Here is a 23,483-nt window from a genome sequence, read left to right as displayed (position 1 = left end):
CCTCATCCCTTTGCTGGAGAAACTGTGACTTCTAGGGTAAATTTACTCATGTGTTGGACCTGTCCTTTGCTTGAATATTTTTGGACATCTATTTATACACACCTGAGAACCCTACCTTAATCCCCAAAACCAAAAGATCCATGGATCATCCTCCTCCTGATCTTTGCAAAACATCCATAATATTGCTGTCCCACATCTGAGTTGCTGCTAAAACCTTATATTGCCCTCTTTTCCCCAAAATTGCATATTTAGCATATAGTGACTACAGAAATATTTCTTATTATCTCCATGGCAGCAGCCACTTGTACAGTCAGGTACAATGCCTTACTTGCGCTTGCGTTTCCTTAGAAGATCTCTCCTGATTGCAGTACTGACTGTTCACATTTTTCTTCTTTTCCACCTTCTACCACAAGTGACATCCCCTTTTCTCTAAATGGCTCTTTGCAAAATCAGGTGGTCATTATGGTACATTTCCTATTGTCCTATCCCCCTGTTACCCTACCCTTTTCCCCAATTCACTAGTTTTATACCATTTCCACACCATGCATATACAGTAGTCTGCTATTGTAATAAATATTGTAATGCAAAATGACTTACTTGCTTACTCGCTCTTTGTCATTGTTACTGTTTAAATTCTGAACTCTCTAAATAATGAATTAGAACTAAACTAAATCAAGGGTTTTATTTTCATATGCGGAAGGTACTGTCAAAGACCAACACATATATTAGAATTATTTTCCATGGTAGGTTAGGATCTTTAAGAAATGTACATTTGTTTTATTAAATAAGAGAAATACACTACAGTTTGGCTCATGGAGCAGTGGATGTAGCACCAAGTTCAGTTAGAAATGTAAAATGTTATTGTTCCCGAATCAATCAAGAAAGTTGTGAGGAATACTTGGGAGCCTGCTGAGTTTTATTCCCTTACCCACTTCAAGAGCGAAATCTTTTCTGCTGAAAAAGTGCAATCTACATATGTTATGCCACCTAACCCAAAGGGGACATTAAAGGATATGTTTGCTATGCTGTTTTGCTCCTTTTTATTTTTTAATTTTGCTTTGTCATTTGTTTCTATAGATTTTTTATGGTCTTTGAAACCAATAAAAAAACAGATCAAATTCCTGTTTTAATGTCCACATGCAGTTTTATCGTGGAGCTCAGCAACAAATCTTTGTTGTTTACAGCAGTCTTTACCACATGCCTACATGACCTGAGTGCAGTTCCACTCTCTATTGCATATATACTGTATATAGTATTCTTTAGTGTTGCAATAACAGCTTGGTGGTCCTGACCTGACCCACTATTTACTTTTAAAGATATGCATCACATGATGTAATGACTACAGAATAGTAAATACCTCTGAGCAGTTGCGGTTTTTACCTAAGGGCTGCAGGGCTGCAGCCCCCCAGGTAAAATCTGCCACAGTCTCTGTCTAAGTAAGACTGCTCTGGCTTCAATGTGACTGGCAGTGACTTCCTATTGGAAGTCTGACCTGCCAGTCACTCAAGGCAGTCCTATTGGGAGGTGTTCTCTCCCTCCGGGATGTCTCTCTGTGTGCAAATGCATGACAGCCCCAAAACGGGTTCAGCGCATGCGCAGTACTGCGGATGATACTGCCCATGTGCCGGACCCGGGAACACGATTAGACTCCACAGCCCATGGAGGCTTGGGCCAGCGCATGCCGAGTATGTATGAAGTTACTGTGCATACAGTACGCTGGCCCCGTGCAGGGGACCAGTGGCCGGGACCAGCAGGTACAGAGAGCTTGATGGTGGCAGCGGCAGTGGCAACGGAGGGGCCCTGCATTGTGGCAGCCCCCCTCCTGCAAAAGGGTAAGAGCCACCACTGCCTCTGAGGTATGATGCTATCAGTAGTGTCCTTCTACACACACACACACACACACACACACACACACACACACACACACACAAGGTAGCAGTGGTTGCCAATGTTTTTTTATATATATATATATATATATATATATATCCACTTTCTCATGTAGAGACGCAAGCACTCGCCACTTTATCAAAGACAAGACTTTTTGATAAAAAATTAATGGTTTTATTGTCAACAGTGTCTTTAAGTATAATTCCAAATTCACCAAGCTCCGACGTTGCGGTCCTTGAAAAACTGGACCTTTATCAAGGAGCGTTTTGGTGAATGAAAAAGAAGTTCAAAGAAGGTTCAGGTGCAACACGTGCAAACCAGCCAGGTGCAGGAATGGACATTATTATTATTATGCTTATAGTCCATTCAAGATGCCTCCAGCATATCGCGGAAGCTCTTAGTATCAATAAGCTGGGATGGAAATGCCACTGTTTAGTAGGGCCCCTGTCTACAAATGTCGCCAATTCCACCTAACCCACTCCGTGGTCTGATAAAGTAATGGGCTCCAGCGCGGATCCCAATACTCTAGTAAATATCCAGAGCTATGCCCCTTACTAATATCTCTATCACTGTTAACAACACCATCATCTCCCCTGTTCCCCAACTCCGCTGCCTGGGTGTCACTCTTGACTCCTCCCTCTCCTTTGCACCCCACATCCAAGCCCTGGCCCATTCTTGCCGGTTCCAGTTACGCAACATTGCTTGCATCAGGCCCTTTCTCTCACAGAGTGCAACTAAGCTGATCATCCACTCATTAGTCATCTCACGGCTTGACTACTGTAATGCTCTTCTCAACGGCCTCGCTCAATCCCAACTAGCTCCTCTCCAATCTGTCCTCAATGCTGCAGCCAGGCTTATCTTCCTCTCCCGCCGCTCTAATTCTGCTACTCCCCTTCAACAAAATCTGCACTGGCTTCCATTCCCCTACAGAATCCTCTTCAAACACCTCACACTCACATACAGGGCCATCTCTAATTCCATTGCTCCATATATCTCTAACCTCATCTCCATTCATACACCCTCCCGCCCTCTACGGTCAGCTGACGACTGTCGTCTCTCCTCCACCCTGATCACTGCTTCCCATGCTAGAGTACAGGACTTTGCCCGTGCTGCACCCCTTCAGTGGAACGCACTCCCTCGCTCCATTAGACTCTCCCCGACCTTGCAAAGCTTCAAACGGGCACTGAAAACTCACCTATTCATCAAAGCGTACCCTTCCACTGCATAAACCAGCTGGTTCTCCGACCCCTTGCCTGTTTACATCCTGCTATCTAACCACCACCCCCTCGCTTGCACCTCTTGTAATCTGTCTGTCTCCCCTTCCTACTAGATTGTAAGCTCCTCCGAGTAGGGCCCTCTTCCCTCCTGTTGTCAAAGCCCACTTCTCTTCACATTTCACTCACAGCTCTCCTTTACTCCAACACTCAGTGACCATCTTCATACTCATCTCCATCATTGGCCTCAAGCCTCTAGTTGTATGTTGATTGGGTCCTCACTACTTACATTTAAGCTGTAATGTGTATTGAACTGTGGTGCTCTTTATTTGTACTGTATTTTTGTTATTTATTCAATGTTATGCCAAGTTTTGTCTTTCTGTATTGTTCCTTTGTACGGCGCTGCGAAACACTTGTGGCGCCTTATAAATAAATTTATAATAATAATAAATATCGATGAGGACATAAGTATGTAGTTAATCTTAGAAAGAGAACCATGGGCAGCATAGAGGCAAGTGTATTCTCGCTCAATTGGATGGCATGCCCTCCAGACGTCTACCAGGTGGAGCTGGGTTAACAGATATGGGATACCATATTTTGGGGCAGAACGCCTAGACAAACCCACACCATTTCTATCCAATGTGTTGGAAGCAGTGGTATTGAAATCGACAGCCAAAACAATGTTTTGGTGAGCATAGTAGTCTTAGTAGTCACATTTATAAAAAACTGACTCTGATTAGAGTTAGGAGCATAAACATTAGCCAATACATAACGGGTCTTGTGTATGGTCATATCAGCTATACAATAACGGCTCTCTGGGTCTATCTGAAGGGAATGGGTCGCAGTAGGGATATGTTTCCTAACCAGTATAACCACTCCCCTTGCCTTTGAATTATACGAGGCTGATGTCAATACACTGTCAATAGTGAAATACAATAGTACCTTTTAACGTTTAGCAGGGGTATGGAAACCCCCACATTAAACGTGGCAAATTTCACAGAGGTAATTTATTAATTATGCGATTTGGAGACTTTCAGGTCCGGAGGAGTATGGCATATTCTGGGAATATAGTCCAATGATAAATAACTTGGAAGAGAGATCTAGACAAATAAAAAAACATTAGACAGCTTCTGGTGGAAAAGGGAAGAAACATAAGGTAAAAAGGGAGAACATATAAGAACAATAACCAAAACATATTGCCTTTCACAGCAACTTTTCACTCTATTGAATTATCAACTTCTGATTGGTGATAGGTGTGATAAGATCAGGCGTATGCCCCAAGATCCGAGCCAGTGGGCCAAGAGCACCCCAACCTCACCAAACAGATATGCATAGACACCATGGAGGTGTTAACATAATTAAAGCCAACCAATAGCACGTTAATTAGCACTTATTGTAGGTATAAAATAAAAATCAAACTAAATTAATCCTTGTAAACCCTTGTATCAAGCAAAGACAACATCATATAGGGAGCATTTATAAGAGCATGAGTATATTCCCACTTGTAAGTTCCTCAGAGAATGGCCCAGGGGAAAACACCCACCCACCAGTATTCCCAAGGATTCAGTTAAACAAGTGGAAGGAATATTGCAGCATACAACACTGCGGTTCCACTATCGTAAGGAGAATATTGTCGCCTCAGGTAGACTGGTCCTGCGTAAAGAGTGAGTGGGACGTCGCCCCATTAGTATCCTCTGCCAGATAGAACTCGGCATCCACTACAGTCGAGAAATCATTGAACGTAGATCCTGAGAATATGCAGAGACGGGCCAGATACAGCAAGGCAAATTTCCTATTATTCCCCGCCAGACGGGAACAAAAGGGGGCAAATTCTTTCCGTGCTCTTGCTACCTCAGCAGAATAGTCTTGGAATATAAAATTTTTTGAGTCGTTCCAGGACAGATCACACTTTCACCGCGATGCAGACCACAGCAACTCCTTGTGGATATAGTTAAGACACCTGAAAATCACCGGTCTGGGGCGGGCATCTGCAGATGATCTCTGGGGTCCAATTCTGTGTGCTCATTCCACTATCATCACCGTCTGAGACAGCTAACAACTTCGGTAAGGTAGACTGAATAAAAGTGATCAGGGCAGGCCCCTTGAGTGACTCAGGCAGGCCCACCACTCAGAGATTATTTATACGTGAACGATTTTTCAGGTCACCCAACTTAGCCTGCATTTGATACTGCATTTTCTGCATTGCTGCACAGTGGTCTTTCAGTGTAGTGACATCCTGAGACCCCTCCCACCACATGTTTAGTAGTGGCGACCCTTTTGGACAGCTGCTTATACTGTGATTTAATGTCCTGGACAGCTTGAGTAAATTTAGCAGCATGGGCCTCCATTATAGGGCTAATAGTATCCTGGATGGCCTTGACCATCTCAGAGTAAGTTATAGGACCCTCATGATGGTGTTGAGACATGGATGGAAGTAACCCAGAGGGGGTGCTACCGTGTCTGAGGAAGGAGATGTACATCTAATAGATCCATTTCAGAATCAAAACTCACGGTTTGTGTAGCATGCAGTTGTGGCTCCAAGGGTTTACCTCCTTTTACCCCATTGCCTGAGGTCAGCTGCTGTTTATTTTGTGGCTGTGAAGCAGTTGCAGTCGCCATCTTATCTTTGGCATGCCTGCTGGAGGAGCGGTGCCGGGGGGGGGGGGGTGTCCTCAGCTGAAGGGGCTGCCAGGAATTTATCCATAGGTGTATGTGTATGTAGATGTAGGGATAGAGGTGGGAGGCTGGGAGAGGAGCCCAGGTGCTGGGCTGGGGAACAGAGAAGTGTGGACACGTGAAGCAGCCACCGAGCAGTGTGTGACCACGTCCGATGGCATGTAATGGTGGGCGGGAGATGCGCTGTCACTCAGCCCCATGCAGCGACCTGCCAGGTTCTCTGTTTGTGTCTGGACCCGCCTGTAGCAGTGTCCGGCAGATAGACAGGAGCCCTCCGCTGCGGCTCGCGGATGGTAGTGGCGGACGAGAGGTGTGAAAAGTGCGCTGTCAGTCGGCACCATGCATGGGATTCCGTCCACGCCGGGATCAGAATGCAGCGTGGCGGTACCCAGTGTTTTGAGGCGAGGTCCCCGTCTATTATATGGGTTTTCGGTGCGGTCAGCGGCTGTTGGAGGCCGGGAAGCACACGGAGCCTTAGGCTAGTGCTGGTGCTCCCTCCAGCGCCGGAACTGGAAGTCCTGGATACTCTTGTTTTAACTTTACATTTGGTTTGACCAACATATAGCTGGTAACCAATTCTGGTTTCAAACTGCATGCTTTTTTATGTACTAGTATGTATGTCAGGCATTCCCAACCACGGTCCTCAAGGCACACCAACAGTGCAGGTTTAATGATATCCAGGCTTCAGCACAGATGGTCTAATCAGAATCCCTCAGATACTAATTAAGTCACCTGTGCTCAAGCCTGGATATCTACAAAACCTGCACTGTTGGTGTGCCTTGAGGACCGTGGTTGGGAATGCCTGATGTATGTGATAATATACATTGTCCTGAAATTACTGAATTATAAATTATGTTTAAAAATGTATGTCTTTCTTTTTGTTTATTATTTCTACTTGATCATTTTGTGTCTGTAAACTCTTTCTTGTGTCCTCTGTCTGTAAACTCCCTCAGTTTTGTAGTTTGCTTTATATATTCTGACTGAGTACAATTCATGCAAATACTTCTAAACTGGACATCCAGGATATTTTCTAAGCAATTTTGGTAGTGGTCACTTTGTACTGTAATGGCAACATTTTGGGCCTAATTCAGGTTGGCTCACTACGCAGCGGTCGTAGATGTTTAGCAACCACCCACTGCTCTACTAAATGCCCCCTCTCCCCCCCGGTGTCCGAATCCCTTCACTGCCATGCGAGGGGATGTGTCTACCAACACATCCCCTTGCATGTGGCCACTGGCAGGAGAAATCATTCGATGGCCACTGACCATCAAGTGATTTCTCCTACCTTTGGAAATAAAAGTCAGTCAGATCGCCGAAGACGGTGCGGACACTGATGTAATGTAACATCAGCCACCCACCCTGAGCAGGCATTGAACCACCTGCATTCCGATGGGCCCTCCCTCCCTGCAGAGAACAGCCCAGTGAGTGTATAACATCTGAAGCCATTTGCTGCCAGGGTTTGCACATGTGCAGAAATGTGCATGCGCTTCTGCAACCCCAACCATCGGGTTGGAGCTTAATTCGGATCTCAACTAGCGATCCTGAATTCGGCCCCTTTGTTTCCAGTGACTTTTTTTCTATAGAAATTTTGAGGTCTAGAAATATACCATCTCCTTGCATGTAATACTTTTTAATTCAAGACCAATTGATGTATTATAAAAATTATGTAATTTTCTTTTCTGGACCCATATAAAGAAAAGTTAATCTATGAAGTTATGACAACAAACTATATTTTCTCTTTAAATGTTGTTTGTCCAGATCCTTTCATATTCCCACTTTGAAGCAAAGAGATTGGAATAACTCAGCGTACATGGAGTCACTTTTATACCAGAAGTAATGTTAATATAAATTCAACATTTTTCCATTATGAAATTAATTTGCTTGTTGATAATAATAGTCATTGTGGAAATGTAGTGTCTTGAGTATTTGCAATCTAAATCTTGTTTATTGCATGTATGCAATGATTTGACATCACTCATGCACATATTATGGGTATTCTTTCATGTAATATATTATCTGCAAAATTTGTAAATTATCCTATTAATCAACTTTCCTGCTGCTCTACCAATATTTGAATGAATTGATCAACATATGATGATAATGTTGATGAAAGACAGCCGATTCCTGATAATTTTGGTCTTCCAGAAGAGTTTTTTTTAAATTAAATTTTGGCAAATGAGAAAGGGTGGGGATCCTAGGATTTTTTATTGTTAGTCTCATTTTGTATATCATTTTGTATAATTTTGAAAATCTTTTTCCAAGCTTTGAATAAGTTCCTTTTTAAAATGTTTCTGTGGAATTGATTGTTAGCAGTATGTACAGGTATTTCTTCCTGAAGCAAGTAGCAACCAACTTTTTCATAAGTATTGTCAGTGCACAGAGGGAAAAATAGAACTCATTGTATCAGATATGTCAATGTTTGGCTAAAAATGTGGTGAAGTGAGGAGAAATTTGGATTTATAGGCCATAGTCATAACATCTGACAAAATAGGAGCTTAAACAAAAGTGATGGCCTGCACCCATCTTCACGGTTAATGAGAATACTAAGGGCCCTATTCAAATGTGGCCAACAAGGGGGTTAAATGGTGTGGATCGTTGAAAGCAAGTGACGCGTAGATGAGTCGGTCACGTTGGCTGCTCAGTCAAATGGCGAGATTCATGGCTAATGTAGGGAGCCCGCTGCATTTAGACGTGAGCCTCACTGTTTTGGCGACCGCACACAATGTTTCCATGTCGCTGTAAAAAGCCAGCAAGGTGGAAATGGTGTGTGCAGGGGGGTAATTTGAATACTGACTGTGCAAGCTGTGATAGTGCTGACTGCTCGCTGTAACAGCTCACAAAGAGCATTAAATACTACCCTAAGTGAAGAATTTGGATGCTTCATCAAGAACTATTTAAATTACTGTAGCATAGGGGCAGTGAACCAATTAGGAATAAAGCAAGCTGCTCTCCCAGAGCAGGAATAGCACACACAACTCTAAGGTTATTAGTGCAAATGCCAGGAATTTAGGAAATAAATTCCAGGACTACAGATGGAGCCGGCTCTATCCATTGCCGGTGCCTGCCAGATCCCCTTCTCTGGTGAGGGACTGGAACGCGCGTGCATCTTATGCGCACGCGCGTCCCGGTATTATGGCGGTTGGGCAGTGTCTCCCTTCAGGGAGACGCTGCCAGATTGGGGGGGTCGGGGCGGTGAGGGGGACCGGCGGTGACGGTGGGGGAGGCGGCGGGGACCCACGACAGGCTCCTTTGCCACAGTGCGTGTGGGCGTCTCGTGTGTGTGTGCCCCTGGTGGTAGCCGGCCACTGGCAATAGAATCACCAACCCCTGCAAAGATGTAGCTGGCTACATCTGTAATTGCAATAATGACAGTAGATATTGGGTTATGACTATTTTGGGTGACCATAGAAACATGGGACAAGGCAATTATTCGTATTGGAGTGATCTACAGACCAACAGATGAGGAAGAGGAACTAGATAAAAATCTATTGGAGGATATCACCAAAATGGCATTAAAAGGAGAAATAATAATTATGGGAATTTTAATCTTTATAATACAAACTGGGAAGTGTATGTTGCTATTTCCACAAGAAATAGGGATATTTTGAATTCCTTGCAGGGAGCATCCTTTCAGCTAATGGTCAGCAAAGGCACAATATTATACCTATTACTTACAAATAGAGAGAATAACTAATGTAAATGTGGATGAAAACCTGGGATCCAGTGACCATCAAGCAGTATGGTTCAGAATAAAGACAAAGGGCAGTATTCAATGAAAAAAATTCGGCGTGCATGGCGAGAGATTTTTTTCTCTCGCCATGCACTCGCCCTGTTCCGGAGTGCTCGCTGCCACTCCTGCTCCCTCTATTCAATGTGGTTAAGACTCGCCGCCACTCGCGATGAGTCTTAACCCCTGCAGCGGACGAGCGTCCGCGGCAGGGAGCTGGCAGGGAGCCATGGGACGGTGGCAGCCAGGGAGATTAAAGTCTCCCTGGCTGCCCCAGAGCATATGTGGAGGGGAGGTGGGCTCCCCGGGACCCAGGCAGCACAAGCTGCCCCCCCCCTATAGCCAGCGGGGGACCCAGTATTCACTGCACCCGATCGTGCATATGTAATGATCGGATGCAGTGAATATATGAATATCTAATGAGCGGCTCAAGAGCTCCGGCCCCCTGCTGGCTGCTCTGTGTAAATTAAATTAAATATATATTCATGTGCTATAAGCACATGAATAAAAATAACATGCCCCTTCACACAAAAAAATCCAGATTTTTTGACACCAAAATTAAAAAAAAAACCTTTTAGTTTAAAAGTTCACATCCCAGCTCTCCATGAAAAGATGGAGAATTGCTACACGGAGAGAGACGGCGAAAATCACTTAGAAAGACGGCGAATATTTCACATTGAATAGGGTTGCTCGCTTTTGGAGAGCAAAATGCTCCGTCCAAGGCGAAAAAAGCACAAATTCGCCATAAAACAGGGCAAATTTTTCTCATTGAATACTGCCCAAAGACTGACTCATCCCTAACAAAAAAAAGGTGGTAGATTTTAAGAAGGCTGATTTTGTAGGGATTAAAAAAAATTGTAAGCGATTCTTATAAATATAAAAGTGCAATACTTAAGGCAACAGAACTTTGTATCAAAAGGTTTAAGTAAAGCACAAGGAAAAAGAAGCCAGTGTGATTTCCAAAAGAAATAGCAATTATTGTCAAAACAAAAAAGTTGGCTTTTAGGAAATATAAGCAAATTCAAAATAATGAAAACAAAGAGATGTAGCTTGTTAGCCAGAAGGATACTAAGAACATAATCATATGTATAAAGGCACACGCTGAAGAGAAAATTATATATAAGTTAAAGGAGAAAAACAAAAGACAGAAAAATAAGTCTAAAGACAGATACAGTACTATGGGTGAAATTTAATAGGATGAGAGATTCAGAAAGTGAGAGATTTGGTAAGAAATATCCAGTTTTTTTAAAGCGGCAATCATTTACACATCAAAATCAAACTGGTGTAAATGATTGGCGCTTTCAAAAAACTGGAGACTTTCTGATTCTCTCATCCTATTAAATTTCACACTATGAGTCTTTTGGAGTGAAACAATGTAATAGCAAATCATCTTAATAAATATTTTTGCTCAGTATTCATAACTGAAAGATAGAGCAAAGGGCCACATTTAAGTGGCTGGGATATTCAGAAAATCTAAATAAGTACATTTACAGAGGAGAAGGTCCTAACAGAAGTTTCAAAGCTAAAAGTGGATAAATCAATGGGGTCAGTTGGGATACTGTACATCCAAGGATACTAAAAGAGCTTAGTTAAGTGCTGGTAGCACCAATAAACAGAATTATTCAGTCACTAGCTACAGGAGTAATTCCAGAGGACTGGAAGAAAGCAAACATTGTACCACTGCACAAAAGTGACAGCAAGGAAGTCACAAGCAACTACTGACCAGTTAGCCTCACATCAGTAGAGGGAAATTGATGGAAACACTTTTGAAGAAAAGAGTTGTAGATTATCTCAAATCTAGAAATTTGCAAGATACCAAACAGCAAGTATTTAATAAGGGGAGATCAACTCAAACAAACCTTTCTGATTTTTTGACTGGGTGACTAATATAATAGATAAAGGATGGGCCATAGGTATAGCTTATCTACACTTTAGTAAGGCTTTTGACACTGTCCCACATCACAGAATGCTAAACAAACTCAAATTGGATACTAAGATGGTTGCAATTTTGGTTGCAGGAAAGGAAACAAAGGGTTGTAGTACATGGAGTGTATTAAGAGGAGGGTAATGTTACCAGTTCAGGGATCTCAACTTGGACCAGTGCTTTTTATTATCATAAATTAATATCCTAAATTCTTTTGATTGTATATTAGGTAGTTTCTTTTTGTGTGGTTCTTTAGCAGAGGTTCCCTTCTTCTCTGTGTTTGTTTTTGTTGTGGGTCTGTGTGAGTTTTCTTATGTAATTGTTCTTGAAGGCTATAAATAAGGCATATTTCATTCATAAAATCTATATGGAAACTATAACCCATTCTACTGAGAATATGAGGTCACTTAGTTTTTTTACCCAATAATTTAAATGCATGGAAGTCGCACTTTACACCCAGCCCAATTTTTATATTGGGGGAAACAGTGAGAATTTGGGTGCTGAATTTGGTAACAGGTGAATGGCTATTCAGATACAGGCATACTGCAGTCATCAAATAGGACTTATTTTGCAGTTGCACCGATTTTGGTGGTCACATTCAGACAGACGTTCTGATAACTGTAGGGTTGTTCTAATGACCGATGGTGTAACAAATGTGTGACCAATGGTGCAGGTTCAATGCGCCAGGAATTGAGTCCACCTTGAAATCAAGCCTTTTTGTTTGCAAAGATAGCCAAATAACCCACCAACCTGAGCCTTTGTGGCATATTGTGCTCACAATACTCCTTCCACTACTGACCAATCAAATGTTGACTGCCTTTCTGCAAAGTCACATACAATACATTAGTGGATTCTTACTGGTGTATAAAGTGACATCTGTTTATAGATAAATGTTTCTATTAGTTTATGTGAAGGATTACAAGGGTGATATTTCAGAAACCCCTATAGACAGTGGAAGAGGTAAAGCAAACTCAGATACATACTCAGAAAGTGTCAGCAGGAAAGAAGATAAATCTGGACATAAAACAGTGATGCTTCTAATGTATACAAATGTGGGAATGGTAAATTAGGTTCATATACTGAAAGCCCTGCAAATTGAACTTTATTGTGATACCAGCATATGCTAATACTAATGTTTTACTTGATGGATGTGACTGTTGTATGTCTTGTGATTTTTATAACACCTAAAGTAAATACACGAGTGCTTGGGTTTAGTGTCTAACAAGTGTATAGAACTGGCTTAGTTTGTCAGCTTTATCATCTGTAATGTGAGAATTTCACAGCGCCCCATAAGCAATGCTGGAAGGGCTGTGCTGTCTCTGGAGTTAAGAGATAATTAAATTTCCATGCAATTATGTTTACATTTTGTATATTTGCCATACTTGGTGCTATAAGAGGTCAAAGTATGTAGACTCAGGTGTTCTGGTCTTGCGGATACACAATACTGCACCTCCCAAAAGGCATAGCAACGACTAACAGACATATTTCACTTAGAACCTAGAATGGAGCCTAAACACAGGTTAACTCTCTGCTGCATTTGATTAATGATTGCAATGTTTTTGAGATCAACAGCTGTCCTAAAACTAAGAGCACAGGACTGTTGCATTTAATGAAGGCTCCATAAAATACATTATGTTCATCTGTAACATCTTGTATTATGTGATAAATTCAGTCATTAACTGTGGAATGTTTGTCATGTTACCTCTATAAGCAACAGGGCAACAATAAAAAGTATGTACCATCTGTTCAAATGGTGATACATAAGGTTTCTTCATAACGCTGTTACTAAACTTGTTAATTCACAGTACTTGAACAATTTTTATTTATGAGCATTTTTATATAAAATATTTCTTTGTTGTAAAAGAAGATATAAACAAGTACAAACTGGTACTAGTAATACAGGTAGAGTCTCCCGTATCCGGAGATCTCTTATGCATTGTTTTTTAGAATATTTCGGATAAAAAAAAAAAAATCACCCCTGCCCCTCTTTTCATACTTATCTAGTCCCCCGATGTCCATGGCGGCCTTCAGGAGTTTCTTCGGTGGCTTCAGCGTTGCAAGGAGTACATTGAACGGGCGCGCTGGTGCCTTCAAACTCGTGCAATGCACTCCTTGGACCACTGGAGGCTGCTGTGGACACCGGGGATGCAGAGGATGCCGGGGAACATCGTGGGACCAACGGATGAGTACATTTTTTTTAAATCCCAAAACCGTAAAAATTTCTGGAATGCTTGTGGTCCCGTGCATTTTGGATAAGGGATACTCAACCTGTACTTGATGCAAGATTTTTATTATCTAAATAAATTACATTTAGTGTATACAGTAGCATTGGCTCAATATAGTAGCAAATGAAACACTGTATTACACTGTTAAAACTTTATAAACAGTTTGCACAGAGCAATGGAGAACAGCTATAGAAATGTGGTTGGAGGAAGTTATAGGGAAATTAATTAGGGAGAAATAGGAGCAATGTACGTACCCATGTTATCCAGTCTTTTTAACATGTCAAGCATATTGTACCCCTTTTAAAAGGACCTACACATTTAAGCTATTGGGGGAAATTTACTAAGATGTGAAATATACTTCACAGGTCATGTTGCTATGGGCAACCAATCAGAATACTTCTTATTTATTTACCACCCTCTAGAAGATAGTAGACAGGATGTGATTGGTTTCCCATAGCAACATGACCTGTGAAGTGTATTTCACATCTTAGTAAATTTCACCCATTGTGTTTTGTTAACACACCAATTATTTCACAATCAAGCATCTTCTCACAACAATTTGTCAAATATTTGGAGTGATACTTAAATTCCAATCATCTCTATCAAACTGCACAGAAAACAGCAATTCTACCACCATTAGTTGCTAACAAATGATCTTTTATACTGATAGTCAAGTCTGGTTGATATTCAGCTGGTGAGAATTGCCAAACTTGTTTTGAACATTGAACATCACAATTTTCTGACTTAGATGCAGTTCTGAGAGGATTAAGGGGTTGATTCTAATTCATTCAGTCCTCAGCGAATTTAAAACGGGGACCAATGTTTAAGTACTGCACATGCGCATAATAGCATGTGCAGGGCTTCTGTGCGTGTGCCTTCGGTGACTTGCATCATAGTCACCGTGGTGCTCGCACGGGGTGGGGGTGGGGATCAGGATGGAGGCAGGCAGGGGGCTGGTGCATGGGGATGACCAGCATTTCGTAGGCATTCCCACATAAATGCTGGGTGTCCCCATGCAAATGCAGACTGACTTAGCTTTGTGAGCAGGGGAAAAATCATTTGATGGTGGGCGACCATCTAATGATTTCCACCCTTATACGCTACCCTGCAAATGAATGTATATCCATGCATACAGTACGTGGTTCACTAAGCATCACTGCTTAGCAAGTCAATCAGAATTACCCTTGAATGTAATAGCCTGTGAGAAGCCAGATGAGGGACTTTGGGCTTAATTCAGACCTGATCTCAGGACAAATTAGTTCTCAATATGTGCAAATCCATGTGCATTGCAGGTGGGGCAGATATAACATGTACAGTGTTAAATTTGGGTGGAGTTTGTTGAAACTGAAATCTAAATTGCAGTGTAAAAATAAAGCATACAGTATTTACCTTGCACAGAAACAAAATAACTAGCCCAAATCTAATGATCTCTGCACATGCAGTGCATCATGGTTTTGCCCTTTATGAGAACAGACTTGTCTTGCGGTCAGGTCAGATTATGCCCTTTGTGCCAGAAAGCCTGTATTTTAAAACGGCAATGATTTACAAGGCAAACTAGATTGGCTATGCCATGTAAATAATTGTCTCTGGCTTCTCACAGGCCATTACATTCACCTCCTAGTGTTTGTAAAAAAGGCAGAAATGATATCACATCACAGATCTTCATGCTTTCTGGCAGAAAACTACTTTTGAATTGCAAGTGGTTTGGTATTTTACAAGTGCAACAAAAAGTACATTGCATGTTGCTGTAGGACTTGTTCATAGCATGTTGCTGTAGGACTTGTTCATAGCATGTTGCTGTAGGACTTGTTCATAGCATGTTGCTGTAGGACTTGTACATGGCATGTTGCTGTAGGACTTGTTCATGGCATGTTGCTGTAGGACTTGTTCATGGCATGTTGCTGTAGGACTTGTGGTACTTGTATACTATCACGGCTCCCACGATGGGCATCGCACAGGGAAAAAGCGATCGATTCCATTTTCCTCCAAAATCATGGACATGTGTTAAAATAATGTTAAAAGCACCCCAAATGTCATTTTTCACACTGTAGCACCCCCACTATCAACGCCAACCCGAAGCGTGGCGAGCGGCGGCGGTAAGCGTCCTACAACCTTTTCATACCCCCACTATCCACGTCGGCGTGGAGTTGAAAATAGAAAGTGTGGCGAGCAGCTGCGGATACCTTCACAGGTATCCGTGTCCCCTCGCGGGCTTCACAGGTATCCGTGTCCGCTCGCTGCGCTCGCCACGCTTTGGGCTCGGTGGCTCGCTGCGCTCGCCACACTTTCTATTCTCAACTCCACACCGACGTGGATAGTGGGGGTATGAAAAGGTTTTAGGACACGTACCGCCACCCCTCACGAGCTCGCTGCACTCGCCACGCTTCGGGTTGGCGTTGATAGTGGGGGTGGTACAGTCTGAAAAATGATTTTTTTCGGTGCATTTCACAAGTTTACTACTAATTTAAAGGCATTTGGATGCATTTGTGAAGAAAATCGCATGACATCGCATCGCATGGCATCGCATGACATTACATATGGCATGCGATGGCATGCGATGGGAGCCGTGATAGTATACAAGTACCGGACTTGTACATGGCATGTTGCTGTAGGACTTGTACATGGCATGTTGCTGTAGGACTTGTACATGGCATGTTGCTGTAGGACTTGTACATGGCATGTTGCTGTAGGACTTGTTCATGGCATGTTGCCGTAGGACTTGTTCATCACTCAGTCCCATGTATTCACCCCAGGGACTGATGGTGTGGCTCTGCGCATGCAAATAGGTGATTATATGCATGTGTGGGGCTGCTGTGCAAACGCCTGTGGTCAATATAAAAGTCACTGAGGCTCTCACACAGGAGGGGTGGGGTGGTCAGTGGTCGGACAAGGGAATGGCATATGGGGATGCCCAGCATTTCCAGAGGGCCAAATTCAGCATGGATTGATAATTAGAGAATTTGAAAATTGAGCGACTACCAAACTACTGCACATGTATACGTACGCATAGTGCATGTGTGAGGAAAATTATCAACTGAAAATAGGTATGATGGGCCTTGTGCAGTCTTCATCGTGGCCCCTCCTCTTTACTCGGCAATGCACTAATGTCATGTAGAGAAGTTCCAGTCTAGTGTGCGTGGTTTTATGGGGGAAAGTGTGAGGTAGCACTTCTACTGGTGATTTTCCTTCTGTGCATGCACATAACAGCAGGAAAATGGATGCCACACCATTTTCCCAGTGAATTGTACAACGCTACTGTCAATGACGGGGAACACAGGAGGGTTAAATATTCAAGAAATAGGTGAAGTTGGGTGTGCGGTGTGGGTCCCCCTGTACTCAGGGGCTCATGTACACTGCACACCTTGCACTCATTTATGCCAGTAAACCAGGAACCTATCAATGTGTAGTTTCTATACAGTTTTCATCTGTGTGTATGTCCTACAGGTACTATGGTTTCCTCCCACACTCCAAAAATATATTGGTAGGTTGGCTTCTGACAACCCTAGGGTACTTGTGTAGTTTCACAGCGGCAGTTACGTAGTCAGCGTAGTGCCCCTGTCAAAATCAGTGTAGTGTTCCCACGGCCAGTGTAGTCAGCATAGTCAGCTTGTGTCTGCGACGGTGTGTATGTTCGTGCTTAACTGGAGCTTACGCAGTTAGCGTAGTCAATCAGCATTACACAGTTAGCGTAGTGAGCCAGCGTTGTGTCAGTGCTTATTACATTGTGTGGGAACCATTGACAATTTCTCACCTGCCTGATATGACAGGTGTGAATGTGTTTCTGAAACACCCCCACTATCCACTACAGCCCGAAGAGTGGCAAGTGTATCGTGCCCCACGTGGGGACGCGGTACGTGTCCTCCCAACCTGTTCATACCCCCACTATCCACGTCAGCATGGCGAGCGGACGCAGATCCATTGACGTGTATTCCTCATCCCCTCGCCACGCTTCGGGTTCATTTTACACGTCCCCTTGCGGGGCTTGCTGTGCTCACCAAACTTCGGGCTCGGTGGTTTGTTGCACTCGCCACACTTTATAAAATCACCTCCACACCGACGTATAGTGGGGGTATGAAGAGGTCGGGTGGACACGTACTGCCTGCACTCGCCACTCTTCGGGCTGACGTTGATAGTGGGGGTTTGAAATAGAGTTTCGTGCATCTCAGGCAGATGGAGGGCCTCTCCGCCGGCGCTCGAATGATCGCCTCTCCACCGGCGTCCACCAGCAAAGGGGATCTGGTGGTTACCGGCGCTAGGTGGGAGACTCTCACTAGGCCTGCCAGGGACACCGGGGACAGAGCTGCAGCTTGCAGGGACAGTACGATGACTACGCTGCCTGATGGGGACACTACGCTGACTACGCAGGGCTGCCGCTGGGACACTACGCCAACTACACTAGGCTGCCATTGGGCTATGCTGACAGCGTAGTTTAGCCTGCCGCCATGAAACTACACAAGTACCAACCCTAGTATGTATGTATGTGTGTCAATGTGGTAGGGAACTGATCCGAAGGACTTAATATTCCCAGTAAAGAGTTGCATCATATGTGTGCCTTATATAAATAACGGGTAATACTGTATGTAAGTGACATTTTTCCTTTTTGCCTACATGAAACGCATCAACTCACATGGTGCTTGAAGATTCTTTACAAATGAGCTGAGATTTTAAATACATTTATTTTACATAGAACAAAATGCATTCTTAATCCACATTTTTGCAGTTGTTTACTTCCCCCAGAGGGTTAGACAGCAAGGAGAATGTCAGCACCCTATTACAAAGTATGTAAAGTCTGTAAGCTGAAGGAACACACAAATTCTCTAAAGACTGGCTGTAAAGTGGAAATATTTAGGAATATTTCATCATATAAAGCAAGACGTGAAATATCAGAGTGATAAATTATATAAAAGATATTGAGGAGTGAATTAGGGACAGTGTCATTATACAATGCTGGACTGCTATGACTCCTCTTAAAAAAAAATCAAATCTATCATAACTATTACCCACGACAACAAGGGGATTAGAAGAGCTATAGATTCCAAGAATCTTCCTGTATAGAGGTTACTTAACTGTAATACATATATGCTTATTACACTGTGCTCTATCATTTCTCATGTATGGCTAATGGAAAAAATCAAGAAATTTATAGCAACTCCTCTCAGAAGAACAATATATCCAGTAACAATGACACTTTTACACTTTGTTTTGTAAGTTGTTTGTTAGTTTTTTCCCAGAACTTGCTTAGACCTGCAAATGTTAAACTATTGCTACAGCAACCTTTGTAATGTATTTTACTGCAGTGTTCCAAGTGTACTCATAGTTTTTTTTACTTTATGTGTATATAACACCATGGTGCTTACAAGCCACTGCTGCCATTGTGAGATTTGCCTGCAGGAAAGTATTGGCATGGTAGTGAAGACTGAGCAATGATTGGTTTAATTGAATAAGAGCAGCTGGGATTGCTGCCAATGAGAATGCAAGTTGCAGGTCACCCATGCAGTTGGCATTGAGGCAGCAATAACGGTAGAGTACAGATTGCATCTGCATTGTTTGTAGAATATGTATTGTTAAAGAGGGGCAGGGCTACGTTAATATGTCTGGGGGAGAATAAGTTTTGCTGTCAGCACATTGTGGAAAGGATATGTAGTACTTTGCTGACACTTCTAGCGTCCACTGATAGAGACAGCTCTTTGGATCTCATATTGGGGCAGATGTATTAAGCCTGGCGAAGAGATAAAGTGGAGATAAAGTGGAAGGCGATAACGCACCAGCCAATCAGCTGTGTTTGAAATACGACAGTTGGGAGCTGATTGGCTGGTGCATTATCTCCTTCCACTTTATCTCCACTTTATCTCTTTACCAGGCTTAATACATCTGCCCCATTGAGAGTCAACAGCAACAGATTCCAAATGCAAATGTCACACCTAGAATAAACTCCAGACCTTTTACCTGTTTAATTGATGATGAAATAATGAGGGAATAGTCCACAGCAGTCCATGAAATAGCTTTTGAGTTGATTGTCCCATTACTTTTGGTCCCTTAAAAAGCAGGAGGCACATATAGAAACATATTGTATTTCCTACAACGTTCTCAAATTAATGCTGAAAGTCTGCAGTTACAGCACATCTTGTTTGGTTCATTTCAAACCAATTGTGGTGGTGTCTAGAGCCCAAAATATGAGAATTATGTTGATGTCCTAATATTTATGGACCTGAGTGTACAGTTCAATGCCCAAATTATAACTTCCAAATGGCCCCTCATATGACCCCATGGCAAGTATATAAAAGGCATGTGGCCATCTCCTACAGTACCATGACTAGCATAAAATAACCACCCATACAGTCCCATGACCTCCATATACTGTAACAGCCAATACATACATTTTTCCATCACAATCTGTTAATGACCACAGCAATCTCTTGAACAATATATACAACTCCATACCCTCCTTAACGTGGTTGTTAGGAGCTGCATGGCCAGTATTTTATCTCTCTCCAAGGCTTGATGAAATCAATCACTTAGGCATGTTCTGACTTGGTGGATGTGTAGAGACACCAATGTGAATGTCAGCATTACTACTTGATGCAAAGGAAGTTAAAAAGTCCCTTTGGAACAGGATTGGAATCTCTGATATCATTTCTCTACCGGCACACCTAGCTTTTCTTTCCTTACCCCACGCATAGGTCTCTCTCTTCCTTATTATCCTGAGGATGGCCTGTGGTGGAGATAGATTGGCTCTCTGACATCGATGGCAGTGTGGTAGCTACTTTCCTCCTAACATGGTACAGTGGGCATGGAGCTTACTCCCATTCTCCTCCCTGATTGACCTTGTAACTTTCATTCCCCACACAGGCATGTATATCAATTGTTCCCCATAAATGATTTTATGCCATTAATGTTAAGCACCAATGGCACTATTGATAATGACCATCATTGTTATCCCTGCTATATCTCCATTCCCTCCCCTTGTGGTTGTGTGCATTCCTGTATTATCTCTGTATACCTCATTCTGAGTTGCATGCAGTGCTGATCTTAAGAATTGAGTAATGTTGTTGGCTTCTACACATGCATCTAATGCTGTACACACGGGGGCAATTATGTATGAAATCGCTGGCAAAATGGTCGCTCAGCGACCATATTGCCAGTGATTTCATGTTCAGCTGGAGATAAATTGCCTGGTGCGCGCTCCCGCGGCCAGCCCTTCATGGTCGCTGGTCGCAGGAGCTTGCTCCTCCGATTCTGGCTAAAAATCCCTGGTCGCTGGTGCACAAAGCACTGTGCACCAGCTACCAGCGATATCTAGCCTCCAGCGCCGGCCGGGACCCGCCCACCCGCCCTGTCATAAGTGCTGTCACGGCCCCTGCTTCCTGCTTCCTCCTCCGTCCCAGGCCAGCCCGCGCATACAGCACAGGAGCTGCAGCGCAAATCTCCCCCCCACTGTGCCAGCACCCACCCGCCCCACAGCCGCACTAGCCAGTAAGTGCATAGGCTGTAATTAGAGGGCATTGGTGTTGGGCAGCATGATTATGTTCATGCTGCCCATCGATGGTGATTTGCACCATCGGTGGGCAGCATGAGCATTACCATGCTGCCCAACACCAATAGAATATCAAGGCTGTATAAAATAAGGGGGCATTGGTGTTGGGCAGCATGATTATGTTCATGCTGCCCATCGATGGTGATTTGCACCATCGGTGGGCAGCATGAGCATTACCATGCTGCCCCACACCAATAATATGTGAACTCATTTAAAATGAAGGGGGCATTGGTGTCGGGCAGCATGATTATGTTCATGCTGCCCATCGATGGTGATTTGCACCATCGGTGGGCAGCATGAGCATTACCATGCTGCCCAACACCAATAGAATGTCAAGGCTGTATAAAATAAGGGGGCATTGGTGTTGGGCAGCATGATTATGTTCATGCTGCCCATCGATGGTGATTTGCACCATCGGTGGGCAGCATGAGCATTACCATGCTGCCCAACAACAATTTGGCACATCATCCATTTGGAAAAAGTGACCCAGACAGGACAGTGCTGGAATGCATTAGATAAGTATTATTGGTGTAAAAGGGGTGCTTAATAAAATTATACTTTTCTGGGTGTCCTGTGTCATTATTTGCACATTCTTTTTACACGTGAATTACGAGACCAAACGAGCACATTAATGCCCCCCATGCTGGGTCTTGTAGTTCTCCTGTGAAAAGCAATGTTTTTTTTCCATTTTGAAACACATCAGCCCGGCGTCCAATGGCCTGGGACGCCGGGGACAGCCCCGGGCTTCAGCCCTGGAAGGATGAAGCCTGAGGGGGGACCCCTTTATTGGGGGGGTCCCCACTCCCCCAGGTACCCCGTCCAGGGCTGACCAGCCACGGTGCGCATGTGATGGCTGGGGGACCTTATGAAAAAAGTGTCCCCCTGCTGTGGCATGACACTGCTGGCTGTTGGAGCTCGGTGTTGGTTCCAAAATATGGGGGACACCCAATTTTAAAATTCCCATGTTTTTGTAACCAGTATCAGCTCAATGAGCGCGGGGCTGGTTATGCTTGGGAGGGGGGACCTCACGCCATTTTTTTCATAAAATTAACACTTTTTTATGTTTTGAACCATGCACAGATCTCACTGTTCTGTGCATAGTTCAATCAAATTCACCAGTGTAAACTTGTGGCGTGTACACACGGTACAATAGAGCATGCAATGTTTAAAATATAGTCAACATTTCATGGGGATCGCATGCAGATCACACCGGTTTTTTACCTTGTGATCCCGATGCACGCTCCTAGGACAGCAGAAATCAAAACCCAGATAAGTGCCGCAATGACTATATAGTGCAGATGTGCACTATATAGTCAAAATCGCATGCATGTCGGGTGCATTGCATTGCGATACGATCTATCTATGTGTACACACGGAAGCAATAGGTGCTGTAATCGCTTGCAATATGGTAGCTGGCGACCATATTGGCAGTGATGGGAGTGTCACCCGGCGATAAATTGCCGGGTGCGCGCTCCCCTTTCTAGGCCAATTATAAAATCGCTGGTCGCAGGAGCTTGCTCCTGCGACCAGCTGATTACCTCTGCGGAACCCCCACCAAAGTTTTCTTTTCATTAGCGACCATCTCTGGTCGCCGAGGAAACAGGGGTATTGAGCGATATATTGCTCGGTGATATATCAGCCGGCAATATATTGCCGGGCGATATATCGCACCGTGTGTACGCACCTAGAAGATGCGATCTGATTGCATCGAGATTTAATAGTATGCCGAATAGACCGTGTGTACACACCATTACTGTAATTGTTTTGCAGATATTGGTAACGTTTGCCAAAATTCGCAACCTATTACATATATGAAGAGTATACGGTACTTGTTTCCTAGCACGGCACCACCGACTTTTATCTTATGGCATTGGGTCTATCATATTGGGTTGCATCGCATGCCACGTGATCGCATGCAATGCTATACAATCAGACATGATTTTTAATTGTACAGCGACCCTGATGAGTGATAATCCACCCCCATGTTAACGCCTCCCCCACTATTAATGCCAATCCGAAGCGTGGCGAGCGGACGCTGATGACTTCACATGTATTCCGCTTGCGCTCGCCACGCTTCAGGCTCGGTGGTTCGCTGCGCTCGCCACACTATCTAAAATCCACTCCACGCTGATGTGGATATTGGGGGTATAAAAAGGTTGGAGGACGCGTAACTCCGCCGCTCGCCACGCTTCGGGTTGGTGTTGATCGTGGCGGTGGCGTTAACAATGGGGGTGCATTTCACATATTAATTACCCATCAGAGTGAGTGTACAATTAAAAATTGGGTCTGGGGGTCC

Source organism: Crinia signifera, chromosome 1, assembly GCF_055691185.1.
Source record: "Crinia signifera chromosome 1, ASM5569118v1, whole genome shotgun sequence".
Classification (NCBI taxonomy): domain Eukaryota; kingdom Metazoa; phylum Chordata; class Amphibia; order Anura; family Myobatrachidae; genus Crinia; species Crinia signifera.
This window is presented reverse-complemented; position numbering follows the sequence as displayed.